General features: G+C 37.1%; 1 protein-coding gene across 2 annotated transcripts in view; it reads right to left on the bottom strand.

The window, feature by feature from the left end:
- The window catches only part of PRIMA1 (proline rich membrane anchor 1), a 118,457-nt gene extending 97,514 nt beyond the window's left edge, over nucleotides 1–20,943 (bottom strand). For both annotated transcript variants that reach the window (XM_081314719.1, XM_081314721.1), the window contains exon 1: nucleotides 20,750–20,943. The gene's annotated coding sequence lies outside the window, so the exon portion shown is untranslated. The remainder of the gene's footprint in view (nucleotides 1–20,749) is intronic.
- Between the last annotated feature and the right edge of the window lie 149 nt (nucleotides 20,944–21,092).

Below are 21,092 nucleotides of genomic sequence, written 5' to 3'. Positions count from 1 at the left end.
TGGAGACAAACAAATCACAAGGAGATAGGAGTAGTGGTATTCTTGACTCAGGTTGTACCAGCTTATGAGAGCCGCTTGTTAAATTTTGGGGAATTTTGTGAGTGACTGAAAGTGGAGCTAATGTGCCACCCCTGGTGCACCAATCAGTTATTCTATGGCATGTGTGTCAACAGTATGCCAACAATCATGCTAATTGAACCAGATCTCAAATAGTTACCAGCATACCACTAAATTGGAGGGTTGTGAGTAAGGAGGATTACAGCTTGACCATCTTTGGATTAGATTCTGAATACAAGGGCAGTATACAGCAGATTCCCACACTCTTTTAGGTGAGAGAATTGAACCCAAACTGTCTGAAGCAGAAATATTTTTTCCCTCTGGAGCACAAAGCAAATTACATAAAGATTGCAAATATTTTGATTGTCACATATGAATGTACTGGAAAATATTTCATTTCTGATGGAAACATAGTAAAATGGAATCATTGAAGACCCCACATTAATCACAAATCAACCCCCAAGCTTACTGTTCCTTCATTATCTCATTACAACATCAAAAAAGATCAAAGAACTCAGAACTTTTATCTTTGAGAATTGAATTATTTATTTATTTATTTATTGATGGGATTTATATCCCGTCCTATCTCCCGAAGGACTCAGGGCGGCTAACAACAAAACATATAATAAGTACAGAAATCAAGATAAAAATAAAATTAAAAACATCTGTGCAATAAATTAAAATTAAAAACTAAAAAATAAATTAAAAATTCTAAATATAATTAATTAAAATGCCTGTCAGTCCAGGTCAGCCTGGTGGAAAAGGAGAGTTTTGAGGCCGCGGTGAAAGGATTGGAGATTTTGGGCCATCCGAAGCTCAGGGGGGAGCTGATTCCATAGGGCTGGCGCTCCCACAGAGAAGGCCCTCCCCCTGGGGGTCGCCAGCTGACATTGCCTAGCTGACGGTACCCTGAGGAGGCCTTCTCTGTGTGAGCGTACTGGACGATGGGAATTTGTTCCTGGCAGCAGATGGTCCTGCAAGTATCCCGGGCCTAAGCCATGTAGGGCTTTAAAGGTAAGTACCAGCACCTTAAATCTCACCCGGAGGGCAACTGGTAGCCAATGCAGCTCATGCAGGAGGGGTGTAATATGGGAGTATCGGGGTGCTCCCATCACAACCCGTGCAGCTGCATTCTGCACCAGCTGAAGCCTCCGGGTGGTCTTCAAGGGCAGCCCCATGTAGAGAGCATTACAGTAATCTATACGGGAGGTAACGAGTGCGTGGGTGACTGTACGTAGGGCATCTCGGTCCAAAAAGGGGCGCAATTGGTATATAAGGCGAATCTGTGCAAATGCCCCCCTAGCCACGACTCCAATATGATCTTCAAAACTGAGTCGTGAATCTAGGAGGACGCCCAGATTGCGTGCTCTATCAATGGGAGGCAACATCTCTCCTCCTATAGTCAAAGATGGAACCTCTTGGACTAAACGAGATGACGGTATGTACAGCCGCTCAGTCTTGGCCGGGTTGAGTCGAAGCCTGTTTTCTCCCATCAAAATCTGTACCGCTTCCAGGCAACGGGACATCACATCGAGGGCATCACTGGGCTGGTTCGGGGTGGAGATGAATAGCTGGGTATCATCAGCATATTGATGATATTTCACCCTGAAGCCACGGATGATCTCTCCCAGCGGCTTCATATAGATGTTGAACAGGAGGGGCGAGAGCACCGATCCCTGAGGCACTCCACAACTAAGAGGCCTAGGGCTTGACCTCTGCCCTCCTGCCAACACCGTCTGCGAACGGTCCGAGAGGTAGGAGGAGAACCACCGCAGAACGGTGCCTCCCACTCCCAGCCCCTCAAGACGACGCAGTAAGATACCGTGGTCGATGGTATCAAAAGCTGCTGAGAGATCTAATAGGACCAGGACAGAGGAATAACCTCTATCTCGGGCCCGCCAGAGATCATTCACCAGTGTGACCAATGCTGTCTCCGTGCTATGCCTGGGTCTGAAACCCGATTGGTACGGATCTAGATATTTAGCTTCCTCCAGGTACAAAGGGAGCTGTCGTGCCACCACGCTCTCAACGACCTTCGCAAGGAAGCGAAGGTTGGAGACAAGACGGAAGTTGTTTAAAACAGCTGGGTCCAATGCCGGTTTCTTGAGGAGGGGCCTTACCACCGCCTCTTTCAAGGCGGCAGGGAAGTACCCCTCACTCAGTGAGGCATTGATAACTGCTAGGAGCCAGCCTCGTGTAACCTCCCGAGATGCATAGACTAGCCAGGAGGGACACGGGTCCAACAAACATGTGGCGGCACATTGAAGGACAAGATGGTCTGTTGTGCGTAAATGTGAACTATATGCTCACCTATTGCCGGCCTTTCTGGAGAAGATAAAATGTGGCAAATTTAGCCCAGCTGTCTAAAGAACAACCTAGTCCAAAATGTGCAACATGTTCCCCTTTCCTTCTTCCTAGGGACAGCCAAGGTGGGGGATGGGGATAATAACTCTCCTTGGGGGTGAAAAAAGAAGGCTTTCTTTGATATCTGAATAAAGGAGTACATTTAGACAGCTAACTGTGGGCATTATGAAACAGCAGCATTATTTTGGTTGCCCAATTCATTATTGTCATTTGACTGCTTGGGATGGGGCAGACTGCTCCTCAGACCAGGTGGATTTGAGGAGAAGGCACCTTGGAGCAGTGAGCTCTTTGCTACTCTACTTTGGCAGCAGATTATTAGCCTGGCTTTGCTCTCGGTTGACTCAGCCAGAAAATAGTTCACTCAGCTGCCAACACCTAAAGAATGAGAGAGCCAACAGTACCCTAATGAGACTTACAGATGGCAGAGGGGATATTTCTGGATCTAAAGAAGTAAAAACCATATAAAGTTACTGAATACAACAAGACAAGAACAGCTATATATAGATACTGGGTACACCCTAGATTGGCAGTATCTGCAACTTTGGGTGTAACCTGTGGGGTACTTGCCAAAGTTTTTTTCTTGTTCCTTCCCTTTTTTCAGTATTCTGAAAAGATACTTTGCGATCTTCATCTCTACTGCAGTTCTATAATAATGAAATCACCGGGAGCCTTTAACAGAGCTTCTAAAAAAGCAAATAGAAGTCTTCTGTTGTTCAAGTGTTACTACAGTCATACTCATTAGGAACATAGAAGCAAAGCAACTGGAGAAAACAAAAAACAGACTGAGTTTTTAGCCATAATAATAATAATAATAATAATAATAATAATAATAATAATAATAATAATAATAATAATAATAATAATAATTTTATTTATATACCGCCCTTCTCCCGAAGGACTCAGGGCGGTGAGTGTATATACTAACAAATAATCAGTCACAGTTTTATATTATTTGTTCTCTATACATTAAGCATATGGACTTGAAAATAAGTCCTAGTATATTAATGGGTTTTGATCTTTACAATCTGTGTAAGAATGCTGCGTCAGTCAAATAATCTCAAATTTAAAACTGCTTTGGTTTCCCAGAACTATCTGGCAGGCTAAATTCAGAAGTAATTTATAAGCTTGATAATTCAAGTCTGCTTTCTTTAACACGGTACTTCTGAACTGGAATTACAATTACCATCTCAGTATATGTGGATTGCAGTAGATTATGAAATATGTTTGCAAATTCTATCAAATTTTGATAGATAGGGCCTATCTTATGTAATATATCTAAGCCAGGAAAATGGAATATATGATTATGGAATTTATTACATCAGACACTTATTTCACTAAATTAAGAGAAATGGATTCTAAATTAGGTTCTGATTCATCAATATTGTGGTCAAAGAATTAGAATAATTGTTTATTTGTTCTTTGTTCCAGGGATATGATAGATAATATTTAGAAGAAAAATGCCACTCATATCAGATCCATGGTACCTAATATTTACACTAACTTTTAGTTTTTCCACTCCAACTATAATGCAATCTGTACAGGTGTAAATTCATTTATCTGTAGAATCTTGTCTGGAAGCTTTGGGTAAAATCTGGCATTTATGTTTGTAGTATAACATTTAAAATTTTCTCAAACAGAACAAAGCTGTTTTTATCATTAGTAGAGAATACTGCATATGATATGGGTGTGACTGGCTGTGATCTACTCCATTCTCTCCTTGTTATTTAAAAGCTTTGTCTGTCTGTCTGTTTAATGTATTTGCTGTCCAAAGTATTACATGAAAGTCCTGATTGACCAAAGACATGAAGGATGATGAAGGTCTTTATTTAAGTAGAAGAGAAAATCAGTATGATTCTTGATAAGAAGAAAAAGAAGTGTTTTCAAAGTGGGAATACAGATCTAAACAAGGAACATCCTATGTAATGAATTCATTAACCATAATGAAATAAAATTGGGATGAAACTGAAGTGTAAGAATACCAGATTAACCTAATGGCATAGGGTGTGTGCATTTGTGCATGTGTGCTTGTGTGCGTATTTCCAAACAGGCAAAATACAGTCAGAATATCATGATCCCTTTTGTACATACTGTTTGTATGGTTCTACACATGAGCAAAGTGATGAGGCTTTGATCACAATATGCTGTGACCACCATCTCACCTATTTTACTCTCATATGAATGCCACTGGCTAGATATGCTGACTTCAGAAGAATCCATTGCCCGCATTGAAATAGTTAATTACTTGAAATTAATATGGAGCTCAAATCAATTTCTAAATAGAGTATGAGCAATTATGATGGAAGTAAAGCATACCTGATAATAAATGGAACATTTAATAAGCACTTCAACACTGAAGAAGTAATGTGATATCCCCTTGATTGATTAACAGATTTGTGGATAAATGAATATGGAATTCAAATATGTTGGCGAAATAAGACAAAATAGACATAGTACTGACCAACGCAATGCTACTGAAACAATATATCTCTACACTCAATCTTTCCCTCAAATGTATTCTTTAATGCAGAATAGATAATATTTGACTTAGTTATACTTCTTCTGATCCAGAGACAGGAATTTTGCAAGCTTTCTGGTGATTTTTTAAAAGATATTTCTGCATTTGATCAAGGCATATAATAATAAATTGCATTATCTATATGCAATCATTCTTGATTCTTGGCAGAATAAGAAACACAGCTTTATGTAGCATAGGTCAAAAATTACAGCAGTGATTTTTCTCATTTTTCTTCCACCATTTACAGGACTTTAGAGCACAAATCTCTGAACTGCAAGGTTCATTGAACTGCTAAGTAAGTGGAGATAAAATAGCAACCTCAGTGTCAAAGAGCTGTGAGTCATCCTGCCTTTAGCAGTTATCTAGATCATGTTTGATTTTATTATTGAGCATTTGAAAGCAACATCAAGGAACCAAAGAGGTAGCACCTATATTCAGAAAATCAGCCAGCACAACTATATTAGAAGGATGAAATTTGAAAAATGGGATTTGCTTTATACTTGCCAAATCTATTAACTATAATTCCTCTAGACTTTAAAAAGAAAAAGATTTATAATCTGTGGTATAAATCTAATGTGTGTGTTTTTGGTTTTTAAAAAAAAACATTTTTCCTATGTTATAACAATTTTGAAAATGTCTAGGTTGGTACTGGGGAAAAGTGATTTCCTTCCCATTCAACCATCTCAGGCAGAATTTCTTTTATCATTTGAATGTGGTAGCCTTATGATAGAAATTTCTTTTAGCTATAAGCTCAGATGCCATATCAATTTTCCAACAAATTTCATGTCAATACATTTTGTGCCTTGAAAATTAAGGTATTAGAACTTAAATTTTATTTCATATTGATTGATTGATTGGTTGGTTGGTTTAACAAATTTATATGGTTGCCCAACTCATACATAGGTGACTCTAGGCAGCTTGCATTAAAAATCGCAACATAAATATAAATTCATCCCCATGGCAGCAGCCAATCAAATTTAACACTTGATCAGCTCCATTTTCATTTCCCCAGGCCTGTGACAAAGGCATGTTTAACGGCTTTTGGAAAAGCAACAGGGAGGGGGCCAATCATACCTCAGTGGGGAAGGATGTTTCATAGACAAGGGGCTACCACCAAGAAGGCCTTTTTTATGGCCCCACCACGTGTGCATTCCTAATTGATGGGACCTTTAGCATAGCCATCTTTTTGTCACTTTTGTTGCAATATACAATATACAGGAAGTCATAATCTCTAACCCTAACCTTAACTAATTAATTCAGCAACTGTTTGAGGTTATGATAGCCCTGAAAGAAGAGACGTATAAGCTGCACCCAAACCTATGCCTGTTGCAGCACCTCTGCAGTCACATGAACAAAATTCAGTCACTTGACAATTCACCTGCCTTTACAACCAACCATAGGGATGCTATAGCAGCCCCCCCACCTCATCCTGCCCTGCTGAGTCTCTTGGATCTATCATCTACACAGTTGGATTACCTACAGCCTTTGGGCCTGCTCCCCTTCCCATTGTCCCATTCTGTCCTTCCCATTACATCTTGTTTCCCTTTTTCTAAAGATCGCCTTTGGGAAGGAGAAACAGCCAATCCACTTTGCGGTCTTCCTGTGTGGTCCCACCCTGGATACAGGCACCATTTTGGAAGTAGACACAATTCTTGGAAACCAAAAATTACAGCTACTTAATTCTCCCTGCTTTAGCTCTCAAAATAGTACTCATTCTGGGACAGCACCAGATAGCATTTGTATAGGAAGGCCAGAAGGAACATTGACTGGTTCTCTTTCCCAAAGGTGAACCACAAAAAAATAAGTGAAACAAGGCATGATGGGGGGAGTAGAATGTGGGAGCACCACAATGTATGACTGTAATGTGCAGGCTCCATTAAGGCTACTGCTAAGCTTGTAAGCCGCCCTGAGTCTTCGGAGAAGGGCGGGATATAAATGGAATAAAAATAAAAATAAATAAATAAATAAATTGAAGACTACCTGCAAGTGATCACGATAAAAATGTATGTTCTAAATGTTTCTGTAGCTACTTTCAGAAATGTGTCTCATTAGTCACAATTTATATATTATAGCAAAAGTGCATAATTATAATTTAATTAATGCTAGTAAACTAGTATATTGCTGTTTTGGTAATACCATGTGTATTTTGTAATACACATTTTTCCCAGGAATAATTCTCAGTGAATTTAAAAAAAAGATTCTCTAGTAAACACAGGATTGCAGCTACAATCAGAATATAGAATATTGTGATAACAACATAATAGCAACCTTAATTTCACACAGGAAAAGTTGATTAGAATTAGAAGTGATTTTCAGTTTTAGTGCAGATTATTGTATAAGAAAATACTTTCCATAAAAGTTCACACAATATGGTTTGATTTGTCCAAGACCCTGTGCAATCTTTTATGAACGGACTTGGACAACATGGTGCTCTCGCTGCACAATGTCTCAAGATATGTGCCAACAGAAAATGTTATAAATTCTCTTGCGCAAAATCTTCACAGCATCAGAATGTTTTTCATTAACGTATCTCTAGAGCTAGTGCAAACCTTATACAATTTAGTCACACACTTTTTATAAGAATCTTTCCAAATGGACCTGAAGCAGGGAGAATTCAGGATGAAACCTGTCCCATTTAAAAACAGAAGCTGCAGTTCCATTTTTATATTGCTGGTTGGTGTAATTCTATCTGTTTACGCTAATCAGACCAGGCACTTGTTAATATCAAGAAAGCACGATGGGGACCACTTATGTCCACTCTGGAACATTACAGAATAGATGCATACTTAGGATATTTAATTGGTTAGTTACATGTTAGTCCTCTTATTTGGTTTAATTCGCTTATAGCATCAATAAACATTTAATTTATGTCACTGTAAATTTCTTATCCCACATTTTCAGTAGTAAAAATATTTCAAAACAGAATGTTGGAGTAAACATTCTTAGTTCAATATAATTCCCAGTTATGTCAACCCAATTCACAATATAGTAAAGACAAATATATTTAAGTAAATTTTATTCTTTGTCAGTGAAATATGCTACTGACATCACTTTCTAAGTAGACTGTAAAAAGAAAATTTACTGACTTATGGAGAGACTAATGGATTTTCTTATGAAAATAGGTACTTGATTAGGGATTGCAATGGAGCGATCTCCCCACAAATGAGTAGGACTTCTGATATTAAAATCACCCACAGCAAATTACCAAAAGTTTTATTTCATTTGATGGACAATTTAGGGCTGGTTGATATATGGAGACAGAAAAATGACAATAGAAGAGAGTATACCTACTTTTCTGAAAGACATAGATCCTTTGAAATCCTTTTGGATTTTCAAGAATTTATCCACTATGGTTTCTAAAGTGGAGATACTACCAAGGATTTTTTTGAATCACCCTGTGAGTTTTGTGTAAACAGGAAATTCAGTTCTTTTTAGATGGAAACAAAATAAAATGTTGCTACAGAAGGAATAAATAATTGAGGATTATAAAAAAAAATTAAGAGACTTTTTGGAAAATAATTTAGATGAAGTTACTGACTTAAGAATTGTTTGGGACACAAGTAAAGATTGCATTTGAGATTATTTTATACAACTTATTTGAGAACTGAAAAAGAAGAGTTAAGAGAAAGAGAAGCTATTTTTGATGTGATAAATAGAAAAGAAGAATAAATAAATTTCCAGAAAAAATAACTATTTCTCAATAAATTACAGTTTTTACAATAACATTTATCTTAAGAGTAAGTGAGTAAGTTTGTTGGCATATATAAATTACGAAAAGAAAAAAAAGAAAATGATATTGAAATTACAGCAGGGAGATACTTTATTAATGGACAATGCGGGCATACAAAAACCATTTCAGCAATGTTATTCCAGCTTATTTAAAGGAAGTGATATCTCTCTGGAGAAGATAGATGAATAGCTAAAGGAACAAAATTTACTGAGGATTACAAAAAAATAGTAACAGATTATGCATGGACCAAAACAATAAAGCAAAGTTTTGAAGCTATAAAGAGTATTAATCTAAGGAAGATACCTAGACCAGTGTTTTTCAACCTTTTTTGGGCAAAGGCACACTTGTTTCATGAAAAAAATCACGAGGCACTCCACCATTAGAAAATGTTAAAAAATTTAACTCTGTGCCTATATTGACTATATATAAACACAAAGAAAGTATTTTATAATTACTTTTCAATTTTTCCCACGGCACACCAGGCAACATCTTGCGGCACACTAGTGTGCCGCGGAACAGTGGTTGAAAAACACTGACCTAGACTAGGTGGATTATCAAGTTTTTATTAAAAAAAGGTTTTGAGGATGAACTGTTACAGTCTGAACAAAACACTATGAATTCTATCTTGCAAAGAAGAAAGATGCCAGAGACCTGGAAAGAGGCCAGCATACCACTAACACTTAAAGAGGGACAAGATTTGACTTTAAACAAGAAACTATAAACTGATATTGAATTATTGAATACTGACTACAAGTTGTTTACAATGATTTTAGCTGATATTTAGCTGAAAATAATTTTGCAAATAATTTATTCATGAGGATCAATGTGGGTTTTTATCTAAAAGTCAGTTCAAGGACAACCTTAGAAATGTGTTGGACATTTTGAAATATTCGGTGTAACATAATGAAAATGAAAAACAAGCCACATTGATTTTCTTAGATGTAGAGAAGATCTTTGACAATTTGAACTGGCCTTTTTTACTCATAGACGTGAAAGGTATGTACTTCAGTCAAAAGTTTATAAAATGACTAAGATCAATTTATATTTCATAGAAAAAGCACAAAGATTGTTAATGGAGCTCTAACAAAGCCATGTTGAGAGCACAAACTGAATTTTTCCCCAAAAACACTTGTGGCTCACAAGAAGCATTTCATAGATGAGAAATTGACTAGAAGTTACAGTATAAAGGCACTTCAAACCTATGTTGGAAATGTGAGTAAGTTATCATGCCTGGTAGATGTGTAAAATGTGTAAAAAAAGAACTCCTCTGGTCTCGACTGTGCATTAATCTTTAAAATCCTCTGGATAAATACATATATTTGAATCCAAAATGTTCTAACTTTTTATAAGAGAGTAATGTTGTAAACATAGAGTAAGAATTAAATTTATAGTTGTCCTGTGAAGTCCTGATGAGCAATGGCATTGAGACTTAGCATTCCACTATAATCATTGTTGCTATTATGCCACTGACTATTAAGCCTTTCTGTTTTATTCAGAAAATATTTGACTGTTCTATCTGTTGCCCAGAAAGAAGAATTGTTAGTAATGTCTCCAGAAGATATTTATCCAAAATTGCTGGGTGATGTATACTTAAAGATACCAGAACTGACACAACAACAGTATATTGCAATTTAACTGGCCATGGTCACCATTTCAAGGGTATATTTTCTCAAAGTTTTTGTGCTTGTGTTTAAAATTAAGGAAAGAAAACACTAGGATGGGTAGGTCTTTTATCTAATGTGCACCAAACTGTATACACTCTTTGTCTTGAGTGTATATAAATCAAATAAATAAAATAAATAAATAATAAATAAAATAAATATTTATTAGGATTTTGAAGAGCAAGGTTCACTTTTCCACTCAGAGATAAGTTAACTTTAGGCAAATGACTCTTATATAGTCTTTGCTCAATGAATTTTGGAGGGTAATTGTAAAGATAAATGGGGGCTGGGAATGAGTGGAAAAAATCATTCTAATGCTGAGCTGTTTTGAAGAAAGGTAGGATATAAACTCAAATAAAAAATAATAAAATATATCTGACTCTAAAAACTTCTTATTCCTCAAGACAGTTCTAAAATTCCCAAACTTTTGATGGATTTCATGAATGTTTTAAGTTGACAAGGCACATTTCTCAACCATTTCAGCCACTGTGAAACAGGATGTTTGGCTATATTTCAGAAAGTCAGCTCGACATTGTTATTGGGCAAGGTCTTCAGCACTTCAATAGGCATTTTACCCATCAACAGCAGCCCCTCATGGCGCTTGTTCATATAATGGTAAAATATGAACTACATAATACTGTTAAATAGTCTCATAGCTGGCTGAATTGCCACAGCCATTAACTGGTATCACTTCAAATTGGAGGAGTATTTATTGGAATGTTACAATAATGAGGGGATTGGATAAGGGAGTTAAAGTGGGTGTACTGTAATAGTTGTGAATTTGGGAAAATTGAAATAGTTGATTGGCTAATTGTTTTGTTTCAAACAAAAAAGGAGTAAAAAATTGTAATGGCCAACAACTGAATGTTTTACACAATTAAATGGATTGTTCCCCTCAAAAGATCACTGGAGGATGAGTAGGAGGATTATAAAAGTCAGTGGTTAATCATGTCATTAATTGAAGCATAATTTCAAATGAATCACCAAAGAACCAGAAAAAAATTAAGAAAATAAGAGTTAATTTCACAGAATGTGTTTGTCCTCAAATCACCAAGACAGGTCTCCACATTTTAATTAAAATGGGCATTTTCCTCAGTACATATCTATTGCGAATGTTTAGCTAGGAGGAAGGACCTAGCCAGCCTTGGATAATTGTGAAAAGCTCAACAGGTTATATGCATGACAAATATTTCAGGAAATCCCATGGTTTTACCAGCAAATCCCATGGTTTTAGGCTAGATTGAGAAATGGGAAAAACCTCCTACATGAAAGGTCCCTTTTCTGGACTCTTGCTAAAATAAGCTACATGGATGATTCTATGAAGTCAATAGCTCAACTCAAAGAAGATTAACATGTCTTTCTAGGAGGACTGTAAATCTTTTAAAACTGTTACCTGTGATCTCATTATACCATTTCCTGACATATGCTTCTGCTACTACAGTCCTGATTCCCAGACAGAATAATACCTAACTTAGCTTATAGGAGTTGTAATCCTAGTACATCAGAGGTATTACAGGTCTCGGAAGATTGCATTTAGGGCTCTCCTTTTCCAAATAAATTACAGAGATTCTAGAAATAAAACTATCATAAAGTTTGTTACATATTTTCTTTAAAAAGAGCATTATTTTTTAAAAAAGACTCTGAATGAGTTATTCCTTGATGGCAACGGACAGAGAGTACCTATCTGATCCCTAAATTCATTATTTTTAAGCTGCATGTTTAAAACTGAATATGAAATACTTGTAAATTGAAGTTAATAGCAAAAGAACACTACCTTAGAACTTCAACACTTTATGTAGTATTAGTATTTGTGTCAAGAATTTCCTACACATTTTATAGGTTTCTGAAGATAAGTATTTTGTACTTGCAAAGTACCATAACATGAAAATCATTGCAAACATTCGTTTAAAATTTCAGTTGGCACTTTTTTGGTGTAGGTCTTAATAGTAAACATATAATATTTCTTCTCAGTGTCCTCAATTAAAAATGTAAACCTTTTACCATAATTAAACTTGCTGTGGTGACAATTTGTCAAGCTTACTAATATCAGCGTGTCTGAGGCAACTGGAGAAAATGGAGAAATGTTTCTATGCATTTGCCATTAGTAAGCAAAAGTGCTTTCAGATATTACAATTTGTGGCTGCAGCTGAATATGCCCAACTGTTTTATCTGTGGCATATTTGTTTGTCCTTCAGTTTTGACGTTCTAGGAGGCAAATGTAGAATTCATGCATAGTAATTGCAGTGAAAACTTTGGTTACTTGAGACAGTAGGCTGAGGCTGACAGTCTTTTCAGATACCACATGACATCATGCTAAATTTCTCAGTGGCTTGGGAACCTCTACCTCCCCCATTTTTTTTCAAATGAAATACCTTTCATTTTACAAAATTGTCAACCTGGAAGATTTTGCAAGTTATAAGAGCTGTGGAGGTGCAGTGGTTAGAATGCAGTATTGCAGCCTAATTCTGCCAACTGCCAGCAGTTTGATCCTGACTGGCTCAAGGTTGACTTAGCCTTCCATCATTCTGAGGTCGGTAAAATGAGGACCCAGATTGTTGGGAGTAACATGCTGACTTTGTAAACCACTTAGAGAGGGCTGTAAGGCACTATGAAGTGGTATATAAGTCTAAGTGTTATTTCTATTTCATTATTCACAAAAATCGAAAGAAGAATGGCCAAATTCTTGTAATACCATGTTTTCCAGAAAATAAGACTGTGTCTTATTATTATTTTGCCAGGTCTTTTTGGGGGGGGGTCGTCTTTTATAATCATCTCCAGCACTGACAGACTTGTCCAGCTGGCCCACTTCTTCTGTGGCTGAAGGAGCAGCTTCATTCAGTAGGTGGGAATGGAGCTCCAGCCTGACTGCAAGGTAAGTGGGTGCGGGGTACGTGGGGCAGCTCCACACCCCCCACCCCAGCCCTAGCTTGATTTTTAGGTTTGTGCCTCGCCCCAAAACTAGGGCTTATTTGGGGGGTAGGGCTTATATTGGGCCCACTCCCAAAAATCAAGCTAGGGCTTATTTCCGGGGTAGGCCTTACTTTTGGGGAAACATGGTAGTAGTCATGCAGATAGTTGCAACCCAGATCTACTAGCCATAACAAAATGTGAAATAAATTAAATAACCAATACTATATTAATAAATATTCAAAAAATGTCACTTCTTCAATATTGCTATATTTATTAGACTGACTTGCTTCCCATTCCTTCTACTTTTGCATAAAGTAATAATAATAATGATAATGATAATCATCATCATCATCATCATCATCATCAGTTGGAAGGGACCTTGGAGGTCATCTAGTCCAACCCCCTCCTAAGGCAGGAAACCCTATACCATTTCAGACAAACGGCTGGCCAGTCTCTTCTTAAAAACTTCCAGTGTTGGAGCATTCACCACTTCTGGAGGCAGGTTGTTCCACTGGTTAGTTGTTCTAGCTGTCAGGAAGTTTCTCCTTAGTTCTAGGTTGCTTCTCTCCTTGACTAGTTTCCATCCATTGCTTCTTGTCCTGCTTTCAGGTGCTTTGGAGAATAGCTTGACTCCCTCTTCTTTGTGGCAGCCCCTGAGATATTGGAACACTGCTATCATGCCACCCCTCACCCTTCTCTTCATTAAACTACACATACCCAATTCCAGCAACCGTTCCCTATATGTTTTAGCCTCCAGTCCCCCAATCATCTTTGTTGCTCTTCTCTGTACTCTTTCTAGAGTCTCGGCATCTTTTTTACATCGTGGTGACCAAAACTGGATGCAGTATTCCAGGTATGGCCTTACCAAGGAATTGTAAAGTGGTATTAGTACTTCACGGGATCTTGATTCTATCCCTCTGTTAATGCAGCCTAGCACTGTGTTGGCTTTTTTGGCAGCTGCAGCACACTGCTGGCTCATATTTAAGTGATTGTCCACTAGGACTCCGAGATCTCTCTCACAGTTACTACTATCGAGCAAGGTACCACCTATACTATACCTGTGTATTTGATTTTTCCTGCCTAAATGTAGAACCTTACTTTTTTCACCATTGAATTTCATTTTGTTAGATAGCGCCCAGTGTTCGAGTCTGTCCAGATCCTCCTGTATCTTAAGCCTATCTTCTGGAGTATTGGCTATTCCTGCCAGCTTGGTGTCATCTGCAAATTTGATGAGTTCCCCATCTATCCCCTCATCCAAATCGTTGATGAAGATGTTGAAGAGCACTGGGCCCAGAACAGAGCCCTGGGACACCCCACTACACACTTCCTTCCATGTAGATGCAGTTCCATTGAGGACCACACGCTGAGTACGGCCTGTCAGCCAGCTACGAATCCATCTGGTGGTGATGCTATCTAATCCACATTTTTCTATCTTATCAAGTAGTAGGTTGTGAACTACTTTATCAAATGCCTTACTGAAGTCCAAGTAAATTATATCTACAGCATTCCTCTGGTCCACTAGTTTTGTCACTTGGTCAAAGAATGCAATAAGGTTTGTCTGGCATGATCTGTTTTTGACAAACCCATGTTGGCTTTTAGTGATAACTTTGTTCGCATCAAGGTGTTCACTGATTTGTTGTTTGATTATCTTTTCCAGAATCTTCCCAGGTATTGAGGTCAGGCTGATAGGTCTGTAGTTTCCTGGATCTATTTTTTTTCCTTTTTTGAAGATGGGAACTACATCAGCTCTCTTCCAGTCCTCTGGTAGTTCCCCAGTGCTCCAGGATCTTTGAAAAATATAGTTCAGTGGTTCTGAGATCACGTCTGCCAGTTCCTTGAGAACCTTGGGGTGTAATCCATCTGGTCCTGGTGATTTGAACTCATCTAGGCTGGACAGGTGCTCACTTACCATTTTCTTGCCTATCTTAACTTGTGTTTCTATTCTGTTTTTTATGGCACTGGTTTTGGTAGGTTGGACTGTTTTTTCCCTTTGTGTAAAGACAGATGCAAAAAACGAGTTAAATAGTTCTGCTTTCTCCCTGTTGCTTGTCACCTTCTTGCCACTTTCCCCCACTAATGGACCAATCATTTCCTTAACTTTTTTCTTGTTTCTTATATGTTGAAAGAAGCTTTTTTTTGTTATTTTTGACTTTGGTCGCAAGCCTTAGTTCATTTTGAGCCTTAGCTTCCCTCACTTCATCTTTGCAGGCACGGGCTGTTTGCTGATATTCTGCCTTAGTTATGTGGCCCTCTTTCCACTTCTTATACTTGTCCTTTTTATCTTTCAGTTTTGGCTTTACATGTTTTTGAATTAAATTATTGTGATTATTTCAGGATTGCAGAACTAAAAACAAAAATCCAGATTTAAATTTAGTTCATTGTTGTTTCTTTATATTGCTGGTTATTAAAGCTAAGTTGAAAATTCTGCTTGACAAAAACATTTTTGACTTCTTACCCAACAAAAAGAATTTAGTGTTGGTTATTTATAGAAGACTTAAATAATGTAATTCTCCCAAAGGCTGACTTCACAAAGATAAAGCAAGCATAACTCAGATACATCAATCTTATATGGACCTATGACTCATGTATCAAAGTAACTAAGTGGATTCATTGGGGTTTAGTGACCTGTCAGGACCCCTAGCTATCTTTTGTTAAAATTTAAAGCTACTGCTCCATTTTCCTTGTCTCACTTATCTTCCTGAAATGTCTTATTTTTTACTTCAGATGACAAAAGAAACTTTCACTACAAATCTCATAGAAAATGATATTAATAAATTTAAACTATAAAAGTACTAATTCATATTCTTCACTTAATCAAACACTGGTGCAGAAATATGCTTCACAAGTCAAATAAGATGCTAAAACACAGTTCTTTGGGCCTTGGATCAGTTATTTTGACATTTGACCAGGCACATGTAATCAATGAAAGATATGTTGTAACTTGGATTTGATTTCCAATAGTCTTGTAAATTTAAAATTTGTTATTTTTTTATTTTTATGCATGAATACAAAGTTCTCAGAGACATTCCAGTCTCATATGCTCTAATATTATTTCCACCTTTTCAAAATAAAATATTCAGTTTTAGTTATCCATTAAACTTACATTAGCACTTTAAAAAATGTTATTGTTAATCAATGTTTTAAATTATTTAATCTAGGCATTTTTTAAAGTGTAAATCATTAAGGATATATTATGATTCTGAAGATTTTGGACACAACATCCTGGTTAAACTGTCACCAGTACAGGTCACCCAACTTTTCTCGAGTGCAGGAACAGACTTCATGCCTCTTCTAATCCTAGCTCATCGGAAAACACAAGCTGTGATTCAAAAGTAGTCCATTTTGCCCAAGTCATCTTAACCCCTTTCAAATGAATCATGCTCTGATTTAGTTAAAAGCCACAGCTATGATTGACTGCAAGGCTTGCCATGACCCCTCCCCTTAAATAAACAATAAGACATGTATTTTGTATTTTACATAAATATAATTCACAAGTGGCATTTTAGTGTAGTGTTAAGGCACCAGGCTAGAACCCAAAAAACCGAGACTGAGTTCTAGTCCCACTTTAGGCTGGGTGATCTAGGGCTTGCCCCTCTCTCCCTCCCTCCCCCCCCCCAGGAAGAAGGTAAGGGCAAGCCACTTTTGAAATCTTGCCATGTAAACTGCAGGGACATGTCAAGGAAGTCATCAATGACACACAGGACTATATGAAGTCTTTACAATGACTAGTCAGGTTTTTCTTATACTTTTGTCATTGTAATATTAACCAGTTGGAAGGTTTCTCTCTAATTTATTGTCCGGATACCCAAAATCAAACTAAGTCTCAAGCCCTGTACAAATTGGTTTATACTCTAGAAAACTTGTATACATTTTGAGGAGTCCTTAGTGCTTTCTGAACTTGCTTGTTTTCTTGCAGATGTTCAAACTAGCACTGATGATATTATCTAGTTTGGATAATGAAATGTCTGCAAGAAAACAAGCAAGCTCAGAGAGCACCAATGACCCCTCGTGTCAACTCTGAGCTACAAATTTGTATACATTTTATTCAGTGGATTTCCTAAAACTATTAAACAGTGGTTGCATTTTTTGCTCACACTTAATATTTTTAAAACCTTTGATAAACATTATGTTTGAGTTTGTATTATATGCAGTACTTTACTGTTTGTTGCATAGCCTGATAAACATGTTAATTATACAGTATTCTATGTGAAGATAAAAGCAATACTATTACACTGCAGTTAGAGCCTATGGCTAGTATAAGCATGACTTGATTTAGCTTTTTCAGGTTTGATGTAAATGAGAATCATTTACTCTTAGTCACTAGCATTGGACAACCAATTGCTTTGTATTGATACATTCTTATGGTTTTCCATATAAACACAAACTAGTTCTGACCTTCAGGTATTGTTTTTTTAAAAACAAAGATATCTAAAGGCTCCCACTCATTGGGCTAAATTCAAGGCCTTTTTGAGTTGAGCTTCCTGGATTTTCATGTACATGGGTGCTTTCCTTAGCAACAGTACTAAAGTTATTTACAGATTCTTGTCTTCTTCTGAGGTGTTTTTCAACTTCCCAGTTTAGTCCTCCTTCTCCCTCCTGCAATTCTTGATATTTTCTGGTTAGCTTAAGAATGTGCCTTATATCAGAAACCCAGCACTGTCTATCCATTCTGAGTAGCATCAGTCCTCAGGCCTACTCAGGACTGAATGAAAATCACAGATCTCCTGATACTTAGACACTATGCTTAGGTCCTAGCTAGCCTTGGCAAAAAAAAATTATAATCATATCCATATGGTGTAGTAAGAACAACTTGCACCTAAACATTGGCAAGACGAAAGAGATGGTGTTAGACTTCCGGAGAAAAAAGGAGGAACCTGCCCCACTTTACATCAGGGAGAACTGTGTAGAGAGAGTTTCCTCCTTTAAATTTCTGGGAGTCTACCTCTGTGAAGATCTGACCTGGAAAGTTAACACAACTCAGGTGGCTAGAAAGGCCCAACAGAGGCTTCACTTTCTTAGGGTCTTGCGGAAGAACAGGGTAGAACAACAGTTAATGACCCTCTTTTACCGGTCTACTATAGAGAGCGTCCTCTAGTATGGTATTGTGGTTTGGTATGCTGGTCTGACAGCCGCGGATAGGAAAGTATTACAGAGGGTAGTGAGCACAGCACAAGACATTGTGGGCTGTTCCCTGACACCACTGGATGACATCGCTAGGGCTCGTTGCCTTGGAAGAGTGAGGAAGATTCTCAGGGATGACTCACACCCTGGACGGTATCTCTTTACTCTCCTACCATCCGGTAGGAGATATAGGAATATAGCCAGCTGTACCAACAGGCTGAAAAATAGCTTTTATCCGTGGGCTGTTAGGCTTTTAAATGGGACATAATCTTATGCAGAATTGACTTGGGAGACCAGTGTGTGGTGTAGTTGGTTCACATAGTGTGGTGGGATGGAGGGTTTGTTGTCACTGTGTGTTGGGGGGAGAGAGCACGGGGGGAGGCTCAGCTAATCTCAATGTACACATGTTGTACTTTGACAATAAAGGTTTATTTATTTATTTATTTAATCAGTGGCCAGCTGGATGCCAATCCTGACTGTCCACAAGAAAGTATCAATACAAAGCAGTTGGTTGTCCAATGCCAGTGAGTAAGTGTAAATGATTCTCATATCCATAGTGGTTCATACCTGTACACTTTTTCCCCCAGTTTCCACAAATCAGTAGTGTATTGACACGGCATTTTGTGCCAAGTGGAAAGAGAAGTTTAAATTCCTACCCCATAGAAGAGAATAATTTAGCTCAACAGGATCTTCATTTCTGTCACCGTGCCTACTATTTGGAACAACATTTCTCCAAGATTAGATTGAACATCAGCCACAGCATAGAAAAACTCAAAGAAGCAGTAAAAGTTCAGAAAATGGGAGGGACTTGGCCCATAGAATCACCAAAAGTCAGACACGACTGAATGGATAAGACCATCATCATAATCATCAATAGACTGGCCCTGACCTTGCTGGTCTTTCAGAAGGCCCTTAAACATGTCTGTTCTTCCAATCATGGGGGCTAGAAAGTTAACTGAGCCTATTTCTATTTGGGCCTGGGAAAGAGTCCTCTCTCAGTGCTTAGAAAGTTACAGCTAGTGAAGGGCGTGGTCAGCCACTGGAGAAAATGGTATGTTGATCCAATTTAGTTTTTTTTATTTTTTGCACTAATTTATAGTTAATTAATAACTAACCAATTGGCATGATAAATAGTAAAAAAATGTTTAAAGACAATTCCCAAAATGCCAGAGGATGAGTAGAGGATGGCTGGGACAGCATCCTGGAGAGAAGAAATGATGAAGGAGGAAAATGCCCCATCAGTAGGCGTGACAGCTGAAGGCCCCTTGAAAAAAACTTGACTCAATAGGAAATCTGATTAAGCAATTTAAATATGCATTAAAATGGAATTGTTAGAATCTGCAGAAGCATAGAGATAACAAAAACATTTTTATGTTTGCTTTTTTTAAAAAAAACTTTCTTCATAAAATACAAATGGGGACAGTAAATATTTTAAATACAGTGATGAAAAACAAGGCTTTCAAATATCACCAAAGACATTAACAATTTAAATAATAATTTTATCCCAATACAGAAAAAATAAAAAAGAAGCAAAAATCTGGAATAAGAAATATTTAACTATTCTGAGTTGAATTGTGGCATTTAAAATGATGTCTCTTTCAAAATTCTGTTTTATTTCAAAGTCTTTCAATAGAAATGCCAGATAAAATATTAACATTATGAGAAAAAATAAACTTTAGTTTCAATACTAAAAAATAAGCATTGATAGAATGACTATATATAGAAATAAATAGCATGAGGAATTTCATTTGGGACATATCACACCTTTCATATTATAAGAATCAGCAAACAACAGATACAGCTAGAAAATATACAATAGGTAAATAAATCCATAGGCTAGATTTTTTTCCCTTCAAATAGACTTTATAAAAATATGTAATATAAATATGCTAATGAAAGCTACATTTCAGTTTTGAAAAAAAAAATAGGCAGAGAGCATCTTCCCTCTTTACTGGTATTCCCAGGATTCTATGCTGTACAGTAATTAAGATGGGTCAACACAATTGAAGCCTTGCAGAGATTTACATGCAAAGTATAAATACATACAAAAACATTGGTGGTTTTATTCCAATGGGTTTTTTTTTAATAAAAAGGATATAAAGAAGTCTTGGTTTGAAAATTAATTACTTTTCCCTACCCAAAGGAACAATCTAAACATGCATAAATTACTATTAGAATTGGAGTGGGAAAGCAACATTGGAACTATTTAAGAAAATTAATACAATTATTAAAAACACAGTTTTTAATAGTTTATAATATAAATAACATTGAAGATGGTCCTTGATCTATAACTGTTATCTGGAAATGGCAATATTCTCTGCTAAAAGAAGGTGGATTAATTTTCTCTTGTGAATAATTTTATGAAAGGGGTCTTAGAATTTTGTTGCTTACCAGGTGAATGAAGCAGGCAATTGCATGAAGCTAAGTATTCTTCACCCAAGAGCGATGACAGCAAGCTGTTAAGTAGGTGAACCATGTGTTTTACAAAACCCTATGTACTGTTTTACAAAACCCTATGTACGTTTCATTCAGCCCCTCCTCTAGAATGCCATCCTTTATTCAAATCCTCTCTCAGTGTAATTCCATATAAAGTGTTTCCTTTCTTTACCTCACTAGGGTGCCTGATCAAAAGTTAAACAGTCTTTCTTGGAAAAAGTCATCCTTGGAACTTACTCCTTATCTTGTCTCTATGGGTGTGACCACTTATCTATCAAGGCCAGAGGAAAGGAACTCC

Source organism: Vipera berus (genome assembly GCF_964194415.1).
Source record: "Vipera berus genome assembly, chromosome: 1".
Lineage (NCBI taxonomy): Eukaryota > Metazoa > Chordata > Lepidosauria > Squamata > Viperidae > Vipera > Vipera berus.
The sequence above is the reverse complement of the archived record's forward strand: the minus strand, read 5'-3'. Positions and strand labels throughout refer to the sequence as shown.